The 20,613-nt window shown below is 30.4% G+C and overlaps 1 protein-coding gene across 4 annotated transcripts in view; it reads left to right on the top strand.

The window, feature by feature from the left end:
• LOC140452342 (uncharacterized) overlaps positions 1-20,613 on the top strand; it is a 262,587-nt gene that overhangs the window by 127,056 nt on the left and 114,918 nt on the right. The window lies entirely within an intron of this gene.

Here is a 20,613-nt window from a genome sequence, read left to right on the forward strand (position 1 = left end):
TTTGTCCATTCCTATTCTCTTATGTATTTCGATTTTACGCGTATTTTTACTTTCCTTGCTAATATAAGATTCTAGATAATTGAACTCGTCAACCATTTTAAAATGATTCAAGGTTGTTTACAGTGAGTTTGAATAATCGATTATCATAATTTTTGTTTTTTGTTTATTGATTTGGAGACCACAGCTATCGCTTTCGGTTTCTACCAGCTCTAGGAGGCTTGATATTTCTTCTTCAGGTGCAATATTAGTGTTTTGTCGTCTGTATGTTTAAGATATTATTGCCTACGATTCCCATTCGCCATTTCTTTTGTCAAAATTTCTTGTACAAATTACATATCTAATAATATTGTATTATGCTATTAAATATACATATAAGTACCAAAAGTCCAATTTAGATAATTATTCAATGAATACTACTTTAAATGTCATATCTACATTACTAAATTAGTGTTACCATTGTTATCACAAAAAACAAAACTAGTTTTACAGGTAATGTTACTTAAAATGCAAAAATATGGTAACACAATTAACTACCTAGTCATTTAAATGGTGGCTTTTATTTATGTATGAAAATTATTCATCTATGTTGCCAACTTTACTAATTTATTATCATTGGTCCGGTAGTAACAGTTTCAGATTGATCTTTATATATTTTTTTAAGATAAAGCTTTGCTTAATGTTTATTTTTTTGTATACGTTAGATTATAAAAACCGGTCCAACGTTCCTTTAATGGATAATTGATTTAAATCTTAGTGTTTAAACTTTGTTAACTTATATTCTCTCATTTTAGTAGCAATTAGTGAAATATACTCCCGTAGTAAATTTAATTTTTAATCTATTGTTTCTGACTGTCCCTCTTATTTATTAAAATATCATTGCAACTAATAACTTTCTATCAGACCACGAAAGGTGTCTCCATCTTTTCTCCATTGCTTGGTAACACCGGTCTTTGATATCTAATGAGGTATTACAATTATTTCATTGTTCAAAGCTGCCACGTAGATACTCTGTTTTTGTCCTAAGTATTAAATCTTTTTCATTAAAAGCAAGCATTTATTATTGTCATATTTTTCCGCAATTGTTTTAATTTTGTACTTGTCGTACTCGTCTCTAAATGCGGCCGCAGTATCCAGTAATTCAGTTTTTCAGTTTTTAGGTAATGTTCCTTGAAGAAAATTTTTAAAGTTTGAAAGAAGTTAAATGTTTATCAAGGACTAGCCAATCCTCGATTTGCTTTTTGTTGAAATCAAATTTGCGGAAGTGGTATGACGCGTTATCTTAAACGACAATGTTTTCTTTGTCTTTCGGCAAATTTAGAATTAACGTCTTCTCAAACCATTCTTCATATAGATCCCCGTCCATTTCGTCGTGGTAATCAGCGGTTTCCTTCTTGGCCAAGCAAGTTAATTCGGCCCATGCCACAAAACCAGTTTCGCTTCCAGCATGAAGAACAAACCAAGGACCTCTTTGTGTAAAGAGCCATTTTATGAATTCATCTCGTGGATTCTTGATCGTTGTGTCCCACCATTCCTTTTTAACTGAAGCACCGACGTTAGTCCAAGACTCATAGGTATAAACAAGGTTTACATTATCCTTCTTCCTCAATGTTTTTATTTGTCGTAGATACTTGTGTCTTCAGGATATGATATCTTTTATAGCACCACATTAACGTTATACACTAAGCACCATGATATGTCACTTTTTATTTCTCTTATATCTTATTTCATACTGATGAGAATAGTAAGTTCTAAGCCTTAATCTTCACTGAACCTAGTTTCCTATGAGATGTATCAGTATTCACCTAATATTTAAAAAACACTAGTTACTTCATCATTAATATCTATCACAGTATTAATATGGTTACAGGCAACTTCTTTCTTATGTAGCACCCATGATATAACTTCTCTACGTGCTTTTTTCCTATAGTTGCTCAATACACTTTTATTATCAATTATTTGATAATAATTCTGGTCTGGTCGGATATTTTTATGCTTTGAATCAATTTATTAGCCTGATGTAAATTAAAAAAAAAACAAAACAGTAGCATACTGTACGTTAAGAGCTGTCAGTAGGCTCTTGACATCTGCACAATAAATTGATGCTTGAAAAATGGAAATCAGGCAAATCAGGCAAGCTTATTAATAATATTATAATTCTTTTTCTTCTTCTTAGGCTGCTACAATCCTTTGTGGGTCTGGATCTACTTAACAACGTTCTTCCATTCTGCCATGTCGGATAGTTTACTTCGCCACTGTCTGATGTTCATGGTTTTAAGATCTTCCTCTACATCGCCTATCCACCTTTTACGAGGTATTCCTCTTGTTCTATTTCCTTGAAGTTTCCATATCTAGATTACTTTTACAGCTCCATTATCTGGCATTCTTTCTATTCGGCCAAACCAGTTTAGTCTTTGTGACTTTACACATCTAACGATATCTCCGCTCTGCATTAATTCATCCAGCTCATAGTCCATTTTTATTCTCCATATACCATCGCTACAATGGGTTGGTCCTAAACATTCTCAATTAATTTTCATCAGTAGTTGAAAGAGTACACGTTTCACATCTATATATGACCACTGGCCTAATTACTGTTTTCTAGATTCTAAGCTTATTAACGTACGACTAAGTAACTTACTTTTCATTACAATTAACATTAACAAGTTTTTGTTACTTATTTTGTTACAAGTAACTTATTACCGCTAATCCCGCTATTCGCTACTCCGTGCTTGTATTTCTTGACTGACATTATTGCTGTCATTTATTGTTGAGCCTAGGTAGGAAAAGGTGGAAGCATATTCGTAGGTAGGATTGTATACCATCAGATTCTTATGTCGATTTGACTTTGTGTACTTCATTTTGTTTTCCTTTCATTTATATTTATGCCAAACGTAGCGGCTTCCCGTTTCAAATCTATAGCTTTTTCACTTAATACCGTTCTATTGCGGATTATTATGGCAACATCGCCAGTAAATGCGGATTTTGACTGGATCTTGTAATAATACAGCCTTTCATAACTAGTTTTCTGATCATAGCTTTCAAAGTTAGAATAAAAAGTGTTGTTGATAAGGCGTCACCTTGCCTAAGTCCATTTTAATATCAAATGCCTCTGTCATATCTCCACATATTCTGATCATGGCTTTTGAATCCTCTAAAGTCATTTGTATAAGTTTAACCAACTTTGTAATAACCTTGTTAACTTTGTTAAATATAATAATAATAAGTTTAACCTAACATGCATAGCTTTTTAACATTTTTTGTTTATCGACTCCACCATATGTTTGTTTGAAATCAATATATAAGTTGTAACATTGGTATGCTACATTCAACACATTTTTTATTTATACTTCTTAACATATGTATTTGGTCTATAGTTAACCTCTTTGGTCTGAAATCACATTGGTGTTAAAACCAATTATTTCTTCCGAAAATGATTCAAGGTGGCTGTATATAATTCCTGATAATACCTTATAAGCGACAATTAACATTGTTATGTCCCTATAATTTTCGCAGAGTCGTTTGTACATAGTAAATATGATTTCTACTTTCCAGTAGATGTGCTTTGTTGTTAATATTATAATCACTGATTTTGGCAGTTTTCAATCACTATATATTCATTTCTTTTGCTGGTTATAGCATATATGATCTTTGGCAATGTTGGCACATTGTTTTCTAATTGATTGCCTTTCTTCGATTGCCAACTTTATAAGTGCCTATATGTATTATCTCAAAATCTCAAAAAGCTTGGAGGTGTGGGTTAATATTAAAGATCCTTTATGTGGATTTCTACTGTATTTTGATCTCTAGCATACTTCACATTTATTTATATATTTTTCTATATTATTTTTCATTAATTTTTAGTAGTAATTTATTTTTAAAGCTCTAAGGGTCTCTGAAATTTCTCAATGATTCGTTTTGCCGTCGTGCTTATATTTTTATTAGCTGATTTGTTTCTTCTGGTAATACATTGTTAACTAATTTTGTACATTTAATAAATTTTAATTTTGTTAAATATTTACGCCATACATTCTGAAATATTGGTCGTAATTCTTGAGATACGAAATTTATAAAGTATTGTTGCATGCATTTTCTTTTAAGAATTAGGTCGCACTTTCTTCGTCAGCTGAAATAGTAGCTCTTGTTATTTTATGTCCTTCAAAATTCTCGCATTCGCGTTTCAGATAATTTGCAAAAGATGCTTTTTTAACGATAAGTTGATATTCTTTATTGTTTATAATTTCATCTAACAATGAGAACCTATTTTTATTTGGAGATTCAGCACTATGAGCTATATCTGTGTCTGAGTTATCCATAAGGTTTTTAACCCCACTGTTATCGAGAATTTGCAAAGTTTTATATATTACATTTTCATCAACTATTTTTTAGTTAAATTTCAACCTGCTAAAAATTGGTCGATATCAAAATCTATGTCACCGGGATTATTTATATTTGATTCGGTTTTAATTTCATTATTATTTATTCGGTTTAGACAATTGACAATATTCGTTATACCGGGTTTATATTTTATAGTATAGTTAAATTCTTCCAATTTTAATCTCCATCGTAATAATTTGAAGTTGGGTTGCTTTAAATTAAATAACCATATTAGGGGTTTATGGTCGCATGAAATTTCAAAAAAATTTGCCATATAAATAGGGTCTAAATGTTTTACAATCCCATACAATTGCTAAAAGTTCTTTTACTTAATATTTTTGTTCTGTTTGATTAAAAGTTCTTGAGGTATACGCTACAAGTAAATCATTTGGGACTTTTCCTTGTGACCAGATTGCACCTAAGACTATTATTTGAAGCGTCTGTAATTAATATAAATGGGTTTGAAAAATCTGAATATTTTAAAATAGGGGCATTAATTAAAAGTTCTTTAAGATGATTAAACATTTTTTTTTTAATTATAAAGTGGGTAAAACTTTTGCATGTTTCTTTAGATATATAGTTAGAGGTTTCGCTATTTTGGCGAAATTTTGGATGAATCTTTTATAGCATGCTGCCAATTCTAAAAATGACTTTATTTCTTCTTATGTAGGACATTTTTGACGGCATTAATATTGAAAATTTTCCTGATATTGTCAAGCAGCACTGTCAGCACTTACCGCACAGTATATTTTTTGTCAAATGCACAACCAGCTAATAAATCAATTCAAAGTATGGAACGATCCGACTAAAGAATTGATAATGAAAATGGAATAATGAAATAGGAAAACCTGTCAAAGTCACTATGTTCTATGAATATAAAAAAAGTATTTTAATTTATAGTATTGAACATAAATTTCTATTACTTAACCACCAATTCCATAAACAGCTTTATGGAATTTTTTTTTCGTAATAAATTTTAATTACGCGTGTCTTATAATTATCGTGTTAATTTTAAAATAATAACAGTAGTTGCCATTCTTTTTGTAATTGTTAATTTGTTAACCACGTGAAAACGCAAAGCGCCCAGCAAGATGGAAAATATTATAAAAACTCAGCGTAAAATACTCTTAAAGAACATTTTGAAATAGATTGCTCTAGAAAATTAGGAAAGAAGTATTAACAATTGACAATTAATAAATTTAAGCGATTTTAATTTTGGATAAACTAATTCATCACAACATACTCAGTTGTCGTTCTAGATAAAATTGAAAAATGTATCAAAAGGCCATTATAATCATTTCGTAATCAGGGCGGATTAGTAAAACAAAATGTTAAGGGTAATTTACGGCACGAGCGGCAATCGAGCCTGCCGCTAAACATATTGTGGATTAAAGACTTTTAGCTGTGCTCACCAATATTAAGGAAATATAATAATAGCTAGCCCTTATTAACATTAGTCGTTTCTTATTAAATCCCTGTTAAGACAGGCGTACTTTTGAGAAAATTCTTTGGTGTTTGTATGAATTTTTTTTGTAACAATTTTAAACCCTCAAAATCTGAAAATAGATTAACTTATCACACACTCATTTTATATTTTATAAATTGATTATATATATATATATATATATATATATATATATATATATATATATATATATATATATATATATATATAACTGTTTTGGATGGGTTGGAGTCAATAAAAGGGCTATTGGTTAACTATTTTTTTAATCTCGAGCTTTCAACTGTGTTTACAATTATTATATTATTATCAAGAGCAAATAAAAATTAGTTTAGTATGTAAAAATTACTGCTAATACATTTTCAAAATAATTAATATAAAAATGTTTCAATCTAACAAATGTTTCTCCGAAAATTTTTATAATTTTGAAAACATTTTTTTAATACAAAAATAATTTTTTTCTTATATATATATATATATTAATATATATATATATATATATATATATATATATATATATATATTAATATATATATATATATATATATATATATATATATATATATATATATATATATTAATTTGATATTACAAGTCAGAGGTGCGCCAAGCAATTAATTAGCTAATTAATTAATTAATTAATTAAACTTATTTAAATGATGCAGATATGATTTTATCACACTATTTAATTCTCTTATCTCAAGGTTATATTCGTGCTTCAATATCTATGCTTTACATATGATAGGTAAGGTCTCAGGAATACCGGAATAATAAACATATAGTATATGATACAAAATTATATATTGAAATAAAATTCACACTCAAATATCTTAAACAAAAAATATATCATACAATGATTATCAAAATTTTGTTCTACGTACGTGAACCTTTAAAAATTAATGTTATATACTATATAAATTAAAATTTCAAATCAAAATTGTTGTTCTATATCTCCTGATAAATATTTTTATCTTTTCTGAACCAATTAAAAAAAAACTTTGTTGATAAAGAAAAACTGACGAATGGCAAAAAAACTATCTCTCTGATGATGAGTTGTCCAAATCCTTGTTCCTTCTAGCCTACACTATCTATTCTTAGCAGTTCCCTAGGTAATCAACAATCTTACAACAAATTATTGCGAGCCTCTCGTCTTCAATGATCTCATTCAGATGCACGTATCGTTCAAAAGATGCTAGCCTCTTCTCCTCTCGATAAACTGAATCTCTTGTTCCGGCCTGAACAGTGACTCTTGGAATATATAAGTAGAAAAGTATGACTTACAATATTTTACTGGATCAGCTTCCGTTAGGATAAACTTAGTACACGAAAACTCACAAACATTCACTTCTAATGCCTACTATCACTTGTGAACCACCAAAGAACAACGACTGTTCGCCTTGCACCCTTGGAAAACAACTGATTATCTTTTTCCCTTCAAAAATCTAGCTAAACTCTCATTCCTACATAGCTATTCCACCTTTTTTTATCTCCTCCAATCAAAGTTTGTCATACGTATCCCCATCTACCATTTAGATAACAAACAAACAATTTTACCTACAATTATAAATTTCCTAAAAACTATTAACATGCTAATGGGTTCTACAAATTTTTAAAAACTAACGGAGAATTATACATTTTAAATATTTCGATTCTATTGTCTTATTCACCGTATCGGCGTACAAGTCTATTTGGAAAATCCACTTTCATTGTTCCATTATTTCACTACGTTCACTCAAATATATTTTACAAAGAAAATAATTTATGCATATCTTTAAATTTTGTTTACTACAGGTAATCCAAAGATAATGGACTTTCATTTCTTCGAAATATCTTTTATAGTTTATCAGTTGAAATATTTTGAATTATTATATTTTATACTTTGAAATATATTAAGAGCAAGCCAATATTATTTTCAATTTTACATAGCATAACAATATATATATATATATATATATATATATATATATATATATATATATATATATATATATATATTGGCTCTGATTATTCGTAGACTACGAGAAAGCATTCGATACCACGACCATCGCTACACTAACATAATTAAATATGTCTACCAAACTGTCACAGCTAGCGTAAGACTATCTGAACAAGAAAAAATAAATTTTGCATACAGCGGGGAGTACGGCAAGCGGACACCGTCTCTCTAAAGCTATTCACGACGCTTTTAGAACATACTTGTACGAAGGCAGATCTGAACGAGCATAACATAAATGAAGAAAATCTCAGTCATTTGAGATTCCCAAATGACATCCTCCTTTTGTTGGAAAAATTATATCATGTTTAAATGTCGGACTAAAGATTAATACGAACAAGACGCAAATAATGACTTATCTGGTGCTAAATCGAAATACTGCGATTGGTGGAACGGATATTGTTCAGACTGCATCGTATAAGTACTTAGGACATGAAATTTGATTAGGCAGAGATAACCAGATATGTGGGCTCCCCCGTTGTATAGAATTAGCCTGGGCAGCGTTTGGTAAATAAAACTATGTATTTAAATCGGACCTACCGTATGTGTCAAAAGAAAAATTTTTGAGCAATCGGTGTAACCAGTACTCACTTATGGAGCAGAAACATTTATTTTCACAAAAAAGGCTGGGAATAATATTCGCGTGACTAGGGGGGCTATGGAACTCTGGAGCTCCATATATTGGGTATCTCTCTGGGAGACCGAATCCCAAACGAAGAACTACGTTGTAAAAAAAACAACAAAAGACATCATCGAAAAAATCGCGCGACGATACTGCGACGTAGTTAAATTTTATTGAATTCGACTAATTGACAAACATTTTGATCGTCTGTGACCGTGCATCCAACAAAATCGTTACAATTTTACCACAGAGAAACTGGTTTCTATGATGCAGTACTGCAGAATGATATCATCGACGATTTTGATGAACGACACCGCAGTATCGCGAGTGGCCGTCTTTAGACAGAAGACGTCGCCATATTATCAGACAACCGATGAACAAAACGTATTATCGAGTGGAGACCAAGACAAAAAGCATCATCAGAGCGACTGGGACAAAAGCTCTAAACGTAAAAACAAGTCTTTTCCATCAAAAGAATCAACAGTGCTTTTTTTGACAAAAACGATTTGTTTTCACGTTTAGAGCTTCTGTACCAGTCGAGTACAAGAACCAATTCGCCAAAAATTTTTGCTCAGATTAAAGCAAAAATCTAAATTTTGGTTAAGTCAACAGAAATCTTTGCAGTTTTACTTTCGATATATATATATATATATATATATATATATATATATATATATATATATATATATATATGTATATATTATATATAATATATATATATATATATATATATATATATATATATAATATATATAATATATATATATATATATATATATATATATAATATATCATCGAGTTAGAATCAATGGAGAAGCTATGAGCATATTAACGTGTGTATTAAAAACGGCGTCAGTAGGTGTGGCTAACGATCATACCAATATGGCGGTGAAATCAGGGCCTGACTCAATAATATTAAAACTACTATACAAATATGACTACTTATTCAGAAGATTTTTTCATAATCTAAAAAAGTGCAATACATTTTTAATAAACTATGACTTATTTATCCCGCGGTAAACACTAAAAACACGACATATTATACATAAAAATAAATTAATACAGTCAAATAACAAGTTGTATCTGAAAGAGATAATAATATAAATAATATTTAAAAGGGTAAAATGAATATACGGTATGAAATAAAATAAATACGTTCATTTAACAACTTATATATTTGATAACTACAAATTAAGTGACACTTAAAAATTTAGTTGAATTAACAAAGTTAGAAAAGTTATTATTAAAAAAAACAAAATTTAATATCTGCCGAATATCACAATGGAAATACTGTGTTGAAATAAAAATAATTATGTTGTAGTAGTTAATAAGAAATTTTAAGATATTTAGGGTGAAGATATTTGAGTATTCTCAAGAATAGCACGATCTATCTTACTTATAAGATTTTTTTATGAATACTATTAATTTATTTTCTGAAGTACGGGCCATTACTTTGTTTACATATTTGTATACTTTCCTGTGGAACGTTATTCCTGAAGATTTTTTTATTAACATTGCTGCTGCTGTACATTGAGAACAAGAAACCATTATTATTTACTATCACAATATAATATTACAGTTTTTATAAAAGTATTATAATATTCTAGAAACAACAAAGATAAACAATCATACACGATCTGTCAAAACGATCCTAACAATATGGCCGAAGTGAGGTCGTTTTTAGTCACGTGATGTCCTCTCCATAGGTTCTAACTCGATGATATATATCTATATCATCTACAGCATTGTATTGTTAAATTTCTAGATGACAGCTATATTACTGGCGGTGGCATAACGTCGCAGCTGACAACTGTATACAAATAATAGGCCTTGAATTTGTTTTTAGGAAAAGTGTGTTAGTTTCTTTTAAATCTAAACTTTCCAGCGCAGTTTTTCATCTAGAGTGATGCCGAAATACTTTACTGAAGATCAATATATGTCTTGGGTGTTATTTATTCTAATTAATAATAAATTTTATAAATCAATTTGTACAGCCGCTTTTTAAAACTTTGACCTTCCCAAAAAAGAATTTATTTAATAGAATACTGTATATACTTTTAATCTGTCAATGAAAATTATACTCCTAAATTTATTTATTTACTTTGTAAGTTGGATATTGTCATGTATTTATTTCTTCTTCTTATTTCTTATTGCGCCGATTCTTTTCGAAAGGTGTGATCCAAATGACACTTTGGAAACTGCTACACAAAAGATTTCTGCGGATGAGCCGCCTTTCAACCATCTCCTTAGGTCTTTTAGCCACAAGTTCTGGCATCTTTCAACTGATCTTTTGCACTGTGCTTTACCTATTATTATGATTTGGAGTAATTCATATCTGTCACGTCCCAACTCATGACTTTAATATTGTGTTTTTCTATTCTTGATTATGCTTAGTAATTCTTTGTGTACTCATGGGCCAAAGTAGCTCACCGTTGGTTACTTTTTGTACCTATGGAATTCTTAATATTCTTATGTATATATACATCTCAAAGGCATCTATTCTTTATTTTTCTGTTTCAGAGTTCATTGCCCAGCTTTCACAGCCAAATATGCTAACTAAAGTACTTTTCTAAATTTGCCAACTATTGATATGCTGCAGCTAAAAAAGTTTGATACTCTCCTAAAATATATCTGGAAGTAGGTACATATTATTCTATTTAAGTATCTACATATTTTAAACCATTATATAGGTAGTAGTTTAAATTAAATAGTTACTTAATCCTTTAACAATTTTAGAGACACTCAAATTTCATATTTATCTAGCCATCCACTTGTCAGTTTTTTTACACACTTCAAAGGAAACGAATAAGCCGAATGCACACCGAATGTATGTGTCGACTGCCCACGCTTCACTCGCACCGGTGGTTGTCTCGCTGTTTATCTTAACCTAACTTTATTGTAATGCTCGTTATTCTTGAACCATAAATTTGACAAATTTGTGTGTTTATATACAATACTATCGTACCTATTACGCTTTGATTTGTGGTGGACCTACTGTGACACAGAGTGAACAAATGAAAAGATAATAAAATTTCTGAATTTATACCAGATGCAGCCTTGATGACATGACACAAGTATTGGTAAACTTGCATTTAAGTAAAAATAAGTTGCACCGACCCTCAATACGTCCATGTCCATTTTGATTCTGCTAAACACACATGGCGCAAATATTTGGCATGTTTGGCTAGCCGACAAAGTGTGAAGTAGCGTATTTGTTATTCACTGACGAATAATAAATATTTGGGCGAATACAAGAGAAAATGGGAGTGCGACAATGGGAATTACTGGCACAGGACCGACAAACATGGAAGGCAATAGTAAACGCGGCAAAGACTCACGAAGAGTTGTAGTACCATTGATGATGATGATGACGAATACAGCGAAGCCACACATAACAAATAACATATAGCGAAGTGTGGTGCCACCATTATAAAACAAAAATATACAACATGCCATATACAAAATCTTATATGCTTGTATAATCTTATAGGTGGAATTTTAGTTTTCAACAGTTTTCAATTCTGTGTCCTTTATATATTTTTCTATTATTCTCTAGATTTTAATCAATTGTAGTATTTATATTTTTGTATCCTTTACAATTTTCACAAAAAGTACTTAGTCATTATTTCCCATGAATTAAAATTTATATAAACATTTAACCGTTCATTGTCTAAAGCTTCAAGGTCAATACATATCAGGTGGATTATATAATTAAAACTTCTTTTGAAAACATCAATACAACCAATTATTTATTAGTTGCAAAAAATTGTTTGTAATTTCATTTATCTTTTTAAATTATGTAAGCATGCGATTATTTTCGATTTTCTAACCAACATAATTTATTTACTATATATAATTAAATGTCTATGATTTACAAGTTTATAAAATTAACACAAAGTAACACAAGAAAATAACACAAGTATACACAGCCTAAAAACAACTTCCATTATGAAATTTCTGTTGATGTTTGATGAACATCCTTCTTTTTACTTCCTGTTTTTAAAACAGTTTCATGGGATACTAAGGTGCTAACAGCTGTCTTCAATTATCGCTATTCTCATGTTTTTTTTTTAGTTCTATTTCTATATAGGACTACTAAAATCTTACCTGTAATAGGACAATTACGCTATTGTATCTACTCTTTGTAATGTGCCTCAGTCTACATATATATTTAAAAATAATAGTTATATTGTGACATGATGAAATACTCATATAGTGGAATTGTCGGCAGTATGAAACAAAGTCAAGTAGACCATAGATACATTAAATTGATAAAACAAAGTAACAACATCTGGTTAACTGCATGACTTACAGTTAATATAGGAATGAGCGAGGAATTAGTGTGGAAGGAAGTGTGTGGTTAAGGAACTACATAGATTGGGTTACAAAGGAAATAAATATTAATGGTGACTACTTAAGTCCGTTTTTAGTCTGAAACATTTACATTGATTAAAAAAGTTGCCAGTAGATTAAGAGTAACCCAAATAGCAATGGAAAGAGCAATGCTGGGGATAACATGAAGAGATATGATACCAAATTACCATAAACAGGATAGTAAAAGAGAAGACTAAAACAGAATACATAGAAACCACATACCAACAGAAATCATAAAAAAGATTTGATAAGCCAGATTTGATTTGAAATGGACTGTTCATATATCACGTTTAAATGATAATAGGTGGACCAACAGACTGATAGGATGGAGACCTAGAGAAAAAAAGACACCGAGGTAAACAACGAACAAGGTGGATTGACGACTTACGAAAAACAACAGAAAATTGGATGCATAAAGCACAGGATAGAGAACAGTGGAAAAGGATGGATAAAACCAATATCCAGCAGTGAATGCAAGTGATAGATGATAAAGATGATGATGATGTGAAAACGGTTCTCGTTTATGTTTTCTTTTAGGCAGGGTTGATGTTTGGGTCACCTGATGTTATAATTATAAGTCCGACACAACTTACACTCCTTACACCCCAACTTTTATCTATATCTCATATACGTTTATTGCTTATAACAGTATGCTAGAATATCCTCATCATGAGCAGTGGAGATACATTTCTGTACTATGCAGTATCAGAACGTTCGAGAATACTGTCTTCGCGATAAACAAACATACCAGAAATGTGTATATTAAGAACAGTTCTCAAATATACAACCGAAATACACATATATTTACATAAAATTTATTTGCATAAATTTTTGCTTTGATTATATTTAAAAAAATCGATTTTATGGTTAACAATATATATACATATATATATATATATATATATATATATATATATATATATATATATATATATATATATATATATATATGTATATATATAAATATATTATTATATATTATTTGTAGTTATGTATTTTGTACTTATACTATTATAATATTATTTTATATGTACTTAAGGTCAAAAAATCTCGGTTGAGTAACTAGAAATCTTCAACAGAAAAAGGCAATTGTAAGCACTCAGATTGACATTACTTTAGTTATTAGTAGATGAATATGCAGAGGAATAAACACAAGATACTTATCGTAATCGAGGACGTCCTCCAATAAGGTGGTCGGACGACATCAAGGTCACTCAGCATAACTGAATTTATGGAGCTCAAAATCCGATGCAATAGAGCTTATCTCTCCTACCCCCGGGCTTCGTCCTAAAACCCGCCTCGTAGGAAGGCAAAAATGGAAAAAATTGATTTACCAAGAATCTGTACACCCTAGAAAAAAATATTTTAGATTAAAACTATAGTTGATATAATTTTAAACAAAAATGTTTAGTGGCACTTTTTGTGTAGAATTAACCGTTCCCTCAGAAACAACGGTTTACTCGACCGGCGGTTTTGAATATCTGTTACGTTCGCGAAATCAATTCTATAGAATTTGTATCAACTCTACTGTAAACATTCGATATTTTTTGATTGTGTCATTTCGACAAAAATAAAATTGCCATTTAAAGGGGAAGAGTGGAGCTTTTATGCAGTGTTTGTATTTTTCCGCAAATAAAGTTCGTTTTAAGTAGTATTAAGTATTAAATAAATAAACGCTAGCGATTTTTGCTATTTTTTACTATTCATAAGAGATCAATAAGATGTATTACTTCTATTGACCAGTCACTATGTAATTTCCATTGTATATGAGTCTAGTCTTTAAACCCTATAGCATACAATTTCGGTTTGGAGTTTTGACAACCAATGTGAGGCATTTGAAATATGCTTAAAAAACGCTGAATTTAAACTTTCGCATTACAAACGATCTAAAACGTTTTAATCTGCTTACTTTTGATAACACACCTACGTTTTTTTTAAACTAGACAGCATTAACTACAAATTACACTTAATTTCGTATTTGTGGAGATATTTCTTGCGACGTGCGATCGTTTGTAATGTGAATGTTTAAAATCTGCGATTTTAGACATATTTCAAATGCCTAATTTAAAGGTTAAATTATGTTTATTGACGTTTTAATTACCACTTCAAAAATCGTTCTCAAAATACAAACATTAGTAAATTAAAGAAATTTTGTTTTTTGTTACTTGGTGAAAAAATTCTTCTAATAATTTAATTTTATCTGACTCATTTATATTGACATTCAGACATACATTATACATTTTTAAGTAGACAACTTAAAATGATATTGCCAATATTGTTGAGTTACGTTCCTGGGACGACTTTACTTTTAAGATAGTTCATTCAATTACATGAACTTTGACTTGAGAATATCCGTCAGAAAAAATCATAGCATGTAATTATTTGTCTTTAAAAAAAAACCATATACCATGATGACAATAAAATTCTCTTGTTAGTGATTCCATAGTAAATCATGAGGGAAAAAGCAGGAAAAAAACCAAATAATACTATCCCGACATGGTAAGTATTTGGTCTTACATTTAGTTTACTCTCAATAAACACCAAATTCTGATTTTATACATTTGTTATTTAAAAAAACAGAAATAATGTATCCTCGATATGTTACTGACTTACTAATACTGTTATTTTCCTTTTAAGAACTTCCTCTTTTAATATGGGCAACCAGATCCTACTACATTTTGCCGAGGAATTTGCGACACAATTGGTCTCATTTAGCATAATTAGGACCTAATTATGCTAAATGAGACCAATTGTGTCGCAAATTCCTCGGCAGAATGTAGTAGGCTAAATGTAAGACCAAATATCTTAAATGTAAGACCAAACAATCTTTTGAGGTTTCTTTCCTGGTTTTTTCTTCATGATTTACTATGGAATCACTAACAAGAGAATTTTACTGTCATCATGGCATGTGGTTGTCTTTTTAAAGACGAATTACATGCTATGATTTTTTTCTGACGGATATTCTCAAGTTAAAGTGGATTTCATGTAATTGAATGAAGTATCTTACAAGTAAAGTCGTCCCAGGAACGCAACTCAACAATATTGGCAATCTCATTTTAAAGTCGTCTACTTTAAAATGTATAGTGTATGTCTGAATTGTCGATATAAATGAGTTAGATAAAATTTAATTATTAGAAGAATTTTTTCACCAAGTAACAAAAAAACAAAATTTGTTTAATTTACTAATATAATTTGTATTTTAAGAACTATTTCCGAAGTGGAAATAGAAACATAAATAAACTTACTTTAACCTTTAATTCTAGCTTATTCCCATTTAAATATTAATTACTCTTCGTCTTTACAATGCATTTTAATTTTTGTCGATAGAACACTTTGATCAAAAGATATCGAATTTTTATCGTGGAGTTGATACAAGTTTTATTTAAAATTTATTTCGGGCGCGTAACTGACTTTTAACGTCGCCGGTCGCTTCAACCGTTGTTTCTGAGAAAATCCTACACAAAAGTACTAATAAACATTTTTTGGAAAACTTATCTCAGCTACATTTTTTATTTTAAACATTTTTTTCTAGGGCGTACAAATTCTTCGTAAATCGATTTCCCCCCTGCGAGGTGGGTTTGGGGGAAGCTGGGTGTAGGAGTGGTAAACTTTTTTGCATATTTTTTGGGGTCACAAAATTGACATTCTAAGCAAAGTTCAGCTGGTTCGTATAATTTTTAAAGGCTAAATATCTGACGACTGGACTATATAGTGACTGTAAGCCAAGAAAATCTACATAAAGACAGATAAAAAAGCAAAAATTATACTTGAATGACTAATTAAATTTTGGAATAAGTGGAAGAGAGAAACAAAAAGAAACAGTAAAATAAAATACAAAAAATAAAAATTTTTTACTTAAACATTTAAAGGATTTTTTATCATTTAACTCCATTGCAATGAATATTTTTATTGGAACTCAGCCACAATTTAAGTTTGAAAATAGTTTATTTTTGACGTTTCAATTTCCACTATGGAAATCGTTCGCGGAATACATAACATTAATGTTTTGTATTTTGAGAACGATTTCTCAAGTGGAAATCTAAATGTCAAATAAACTTATTTTTTTAAACTTTAATTGTGGCTTATTCCCAATTAAAATATTAATTAAATATAAGGTTGAATTCTCGAATAAATGAACTTTGATCAAATAAGAGGCATATATCGAGCACAGTTTAATTTAATCTTGCCCAAGTACTTTCGATCCCTAGATCATCTTCAGGGGCATTTCGTCAATTGCGGCCTATCTGACAAGAACAAAATGTCATAAACATATAATTGTACATTACACTACACTACAAAAGGACAAACCAACACTTTAAAATTATTAAAGAAAAGCTACATTGCGTGCCGAAGCCGGAGACAGAATTGTCTCCGGCTGTCGGTCTGTCTCCGGCTTCGGCACGCAATGTAGCTTATCTTTAATAATTTTAAAGTGTTTGTTTGTCCTTTTGTAGTGTAGTGTAATGTACAATTATATGTTTATGACATTTTGTTCTTGTCAGATAGGCCGCAATTGACGAAATGCCCCTGAAGATGATCTAGGGATCGAAAGTACTTGGGCAAGATTAAATTAAACTGTGCTCGATATATGCCTTTTATTTGATCAAAGTTAAAATATTAATTGCCTTAAGGTGCCACAAGAATATAGCTTCAGAACAATATTAACTCCATTGAGTACAGCAATCTGCCCACATGGACAATAAACATTTATTTTGTTAAATATACTGACATGTGTAGAGAGTTACTTCAGTGAGTAACATCCTTAAAACTGATCTAAAATTTCTATTTTATTAGTCTGCATGCACTTCACTAAATTTTATTGACACCTGAAGCTACTTTACGAATGACAGTAATGGTTTCAGTCTACCTACTTCTGGAACGTTTAAAATTGAACTCGTTCACAATATTTCAAACTAAACTGTTTTATGGCTTCTTTGATGGATTCTAGAGTATATTGTGCTTAATCAGCCCGTTGGGAACGTGATATGGTACATTAATTATGGCTCTCAGCACCTTATTTTAGAATCTCTGTAAGATGTTTATATTGTAAATAATAGCGGTGCCTTGTAGCTCATAACTCCAAATTGGTTTCAGGATGGACTTGTATAATAAAACTTTGTTATCAAAGGACAATTTTGCAGCCAATAAGCCAATACATTTTACTTAATTTAATTGCACAATCTGTTTGTGTTTGATAAATATATGTTTTTCCAAGTTAGATGGCGGTCTAAATGTATGTCGAGGTATTTGGCATTTTCGGGTTGAGGAAGTTGGCAATTGTAAATGGTATGTAAAGTGTTTTAGTTCTATTAGCAAAAAACAAAAAAATATACATATTACAAGTTAAAATTAACACAAAAGTTTTTCCGGTATATAACTTGTAATAATAAGTAAAGTGGAGGTAATATATTTTTTATAATTCACGTTATTTGTTATTGTACATAACAGTTTCCACAAGTAATGATTTTTTTTTTGCTCACCAGACCATTTTTTACACTGATCACAAATTGTTTTTAATTTTTGATCAATATTTCTCGGACACTAGTAACATCTAGTTTGTTTTCTAGTACAGGTGGCCAATTCGCGTCCCTCCTCTGTCATGTTTACAAGTATGCCGCAGTTAGTCAGAGCTGTTTTACATATGGATGGAATGTGGCACGCTTGTTCATATTGTTTCTAGCAAGTTCATCTACCAGTTGTAACAAAAACATTCGTCGACGAGATCGAATTTGTTTTTTACAACTAGGATTTTTTTCATTCCTTATGACAAATGAATTCAAAGTACAAATATCTTCAAATTTATGGAGAGTCTGTAAGGCCATCTAAAAGTTTTTGACTACACGAATATTCTCGTATGAGTTTGTCAGCGTTGTTGACCCCACCTTTGGTCCTGTTATAATCTAATATCATAAGAAGCTTTGTCTCTCCATCTTTTTCCATACGACTGATTGTCATTGTGCTGACTTGAACATAATGTGAACCATTTTATTTTACTTCGAAACATATGATACCATGGAAAGATCCTTTGTAAATGCAAATATTGATTTGATAATGAATTGTCGAAAACGAAATTTTTCTCGAAAGGAAACCAATTGTTCATCAATTGTAATACATTCGTATAGCTCGAAGGACTTTTGACAGTTGCTGACAAACCTATCCCAAATTTCTCTAAATATCTATTTCTAGATATAGCTTATCTATTTCTTTCCATTTATTCCAGTTCTATCTCTTCCACTATTCTTGTCATCAAATCTTAAAAATACCGAAATTTGTTCAAATTTTTCCCTGGACATGGCCGCAGTAAAAAATAATCATTATCAACATATAGATGTGTCATAGACCACATCTCTCTGTTAGATTCTGTTTAATATCTAAAGGCACCTGCTTTGATAAGGACACCGATAAAACAGCTTAATTCTTCTCTTGTAACCGGAATTCCATTTTTTCCATTTTAAGTTTGTAACTAAAAATGGAAATGGACTGGACACGTGCCAGAATAAAGAACGGAAGATGGACTCGCAAACTAGTTGAATGGAGACCAAGAGCCGATAAACGTAGCAGAGGAAGACCACCAACACGATGGCAAGACGACTTACGAAAGACAACAAAAAACTGGATACAGCAAGCACAAGATAGAACACTTTGGAGACAAACAGGGGAGGCCTATGTCCAGCAGTGGATTGAGAGAGGCTGATGATGATGAACTGGAATTCATTGCTTTGTATTAGTAGGCTTCTTTTTATTCCATCGTCAAAATATCTATCTGTTTCTTTATTTGTGTAGCAACAAATTATGTTTTATATTTCTATATATTTTATTCTATTTATTTAATATATTATTATATTATTCTATTTATTTAATATTTCTATAAAATTGGCACTATTACTATACTGAGTGATACCTGGAGGAGGATCAACTATATATTTCAATAACTTTCTTGTTGAATGAAAATGACGACAAGCAATTTATGGACTGCATCATCTATATCACATTTATCAACTCCTTCTGGTTCTCTCTTCACTTTAAATTTCTACACTGTATTCTTTTTCTCACGTCTGTAACATCCTCGTCATCTTCATTTTCTGCAACTTCATCATAATCCATTTTCGAGTCATCTGATTTATCATTCCAATTTTGAATAATGCTTTTAAGCTCATCTTGATTTAACGGTTTTTCTTGTCAAAATTGCTCAGTTTTCTAGTACCCACTGGGGTGGAACCCCAGCTCCTTTTTTTTCCTGAGGTACCTCGGTTAGGCGTTCAAGGGTTAATGGGTAGCTTATGTTGTTAGGGCTATTTTCTGTGACTTAAAGGTCGTTCAGTATTAACTAGAACCATAAACGTAGCTGCGATAATCATAAAAGAAAAAGTCTTACCTGCAATAAATCAAATTAATAAGATTAAGCAAAAAGTAGTGATAAGTTATCAATTGAGCTTTAAAACTTAATACAATAAACGACATAAAAAAATATAGTTAATTTAGTCGTGACTTTACCTAAAATATATTTTAAAAAATCTGTCTCCCTTCGAGACACATTTTAATTGAATTTATTTTATAGATAGTAGCGTAAAATGAACCAGATGGCATAAGAGTTTCCCAAATTTGTCTTCCTTTATACTAAGACATAATTGGGTCAAGTTGGATCTCATCGAATAGTAGTAGTAGCTACATATCTGAAGGCAGAGTATTTATAGCTAACATTCCTATTCAAAATTGTTATATCATATTATTTATAAAAAGTGTGCTCTTATTGTGTTCTCCGTTTTGACCGTTCTGTCTTTTGATTCG

Source organism: Diabrotica undecimpunctata, chromosome 1 (genome assembly GCF_040954645.1).
Source record: "Diabrotica undecimpunctata isolate CICGRU chromosome 1, icDiaUnde3, whole genome shotgun sequence".
In the NCBI taxonomy this organism is placed as follows: domain Eukaryota; kingdom Metazoa; phylum Arthropoda; class Insecta; order Coleoptera; family Chrysomelidae; genus Diabrotica; species Diabrotica undecimpunctata.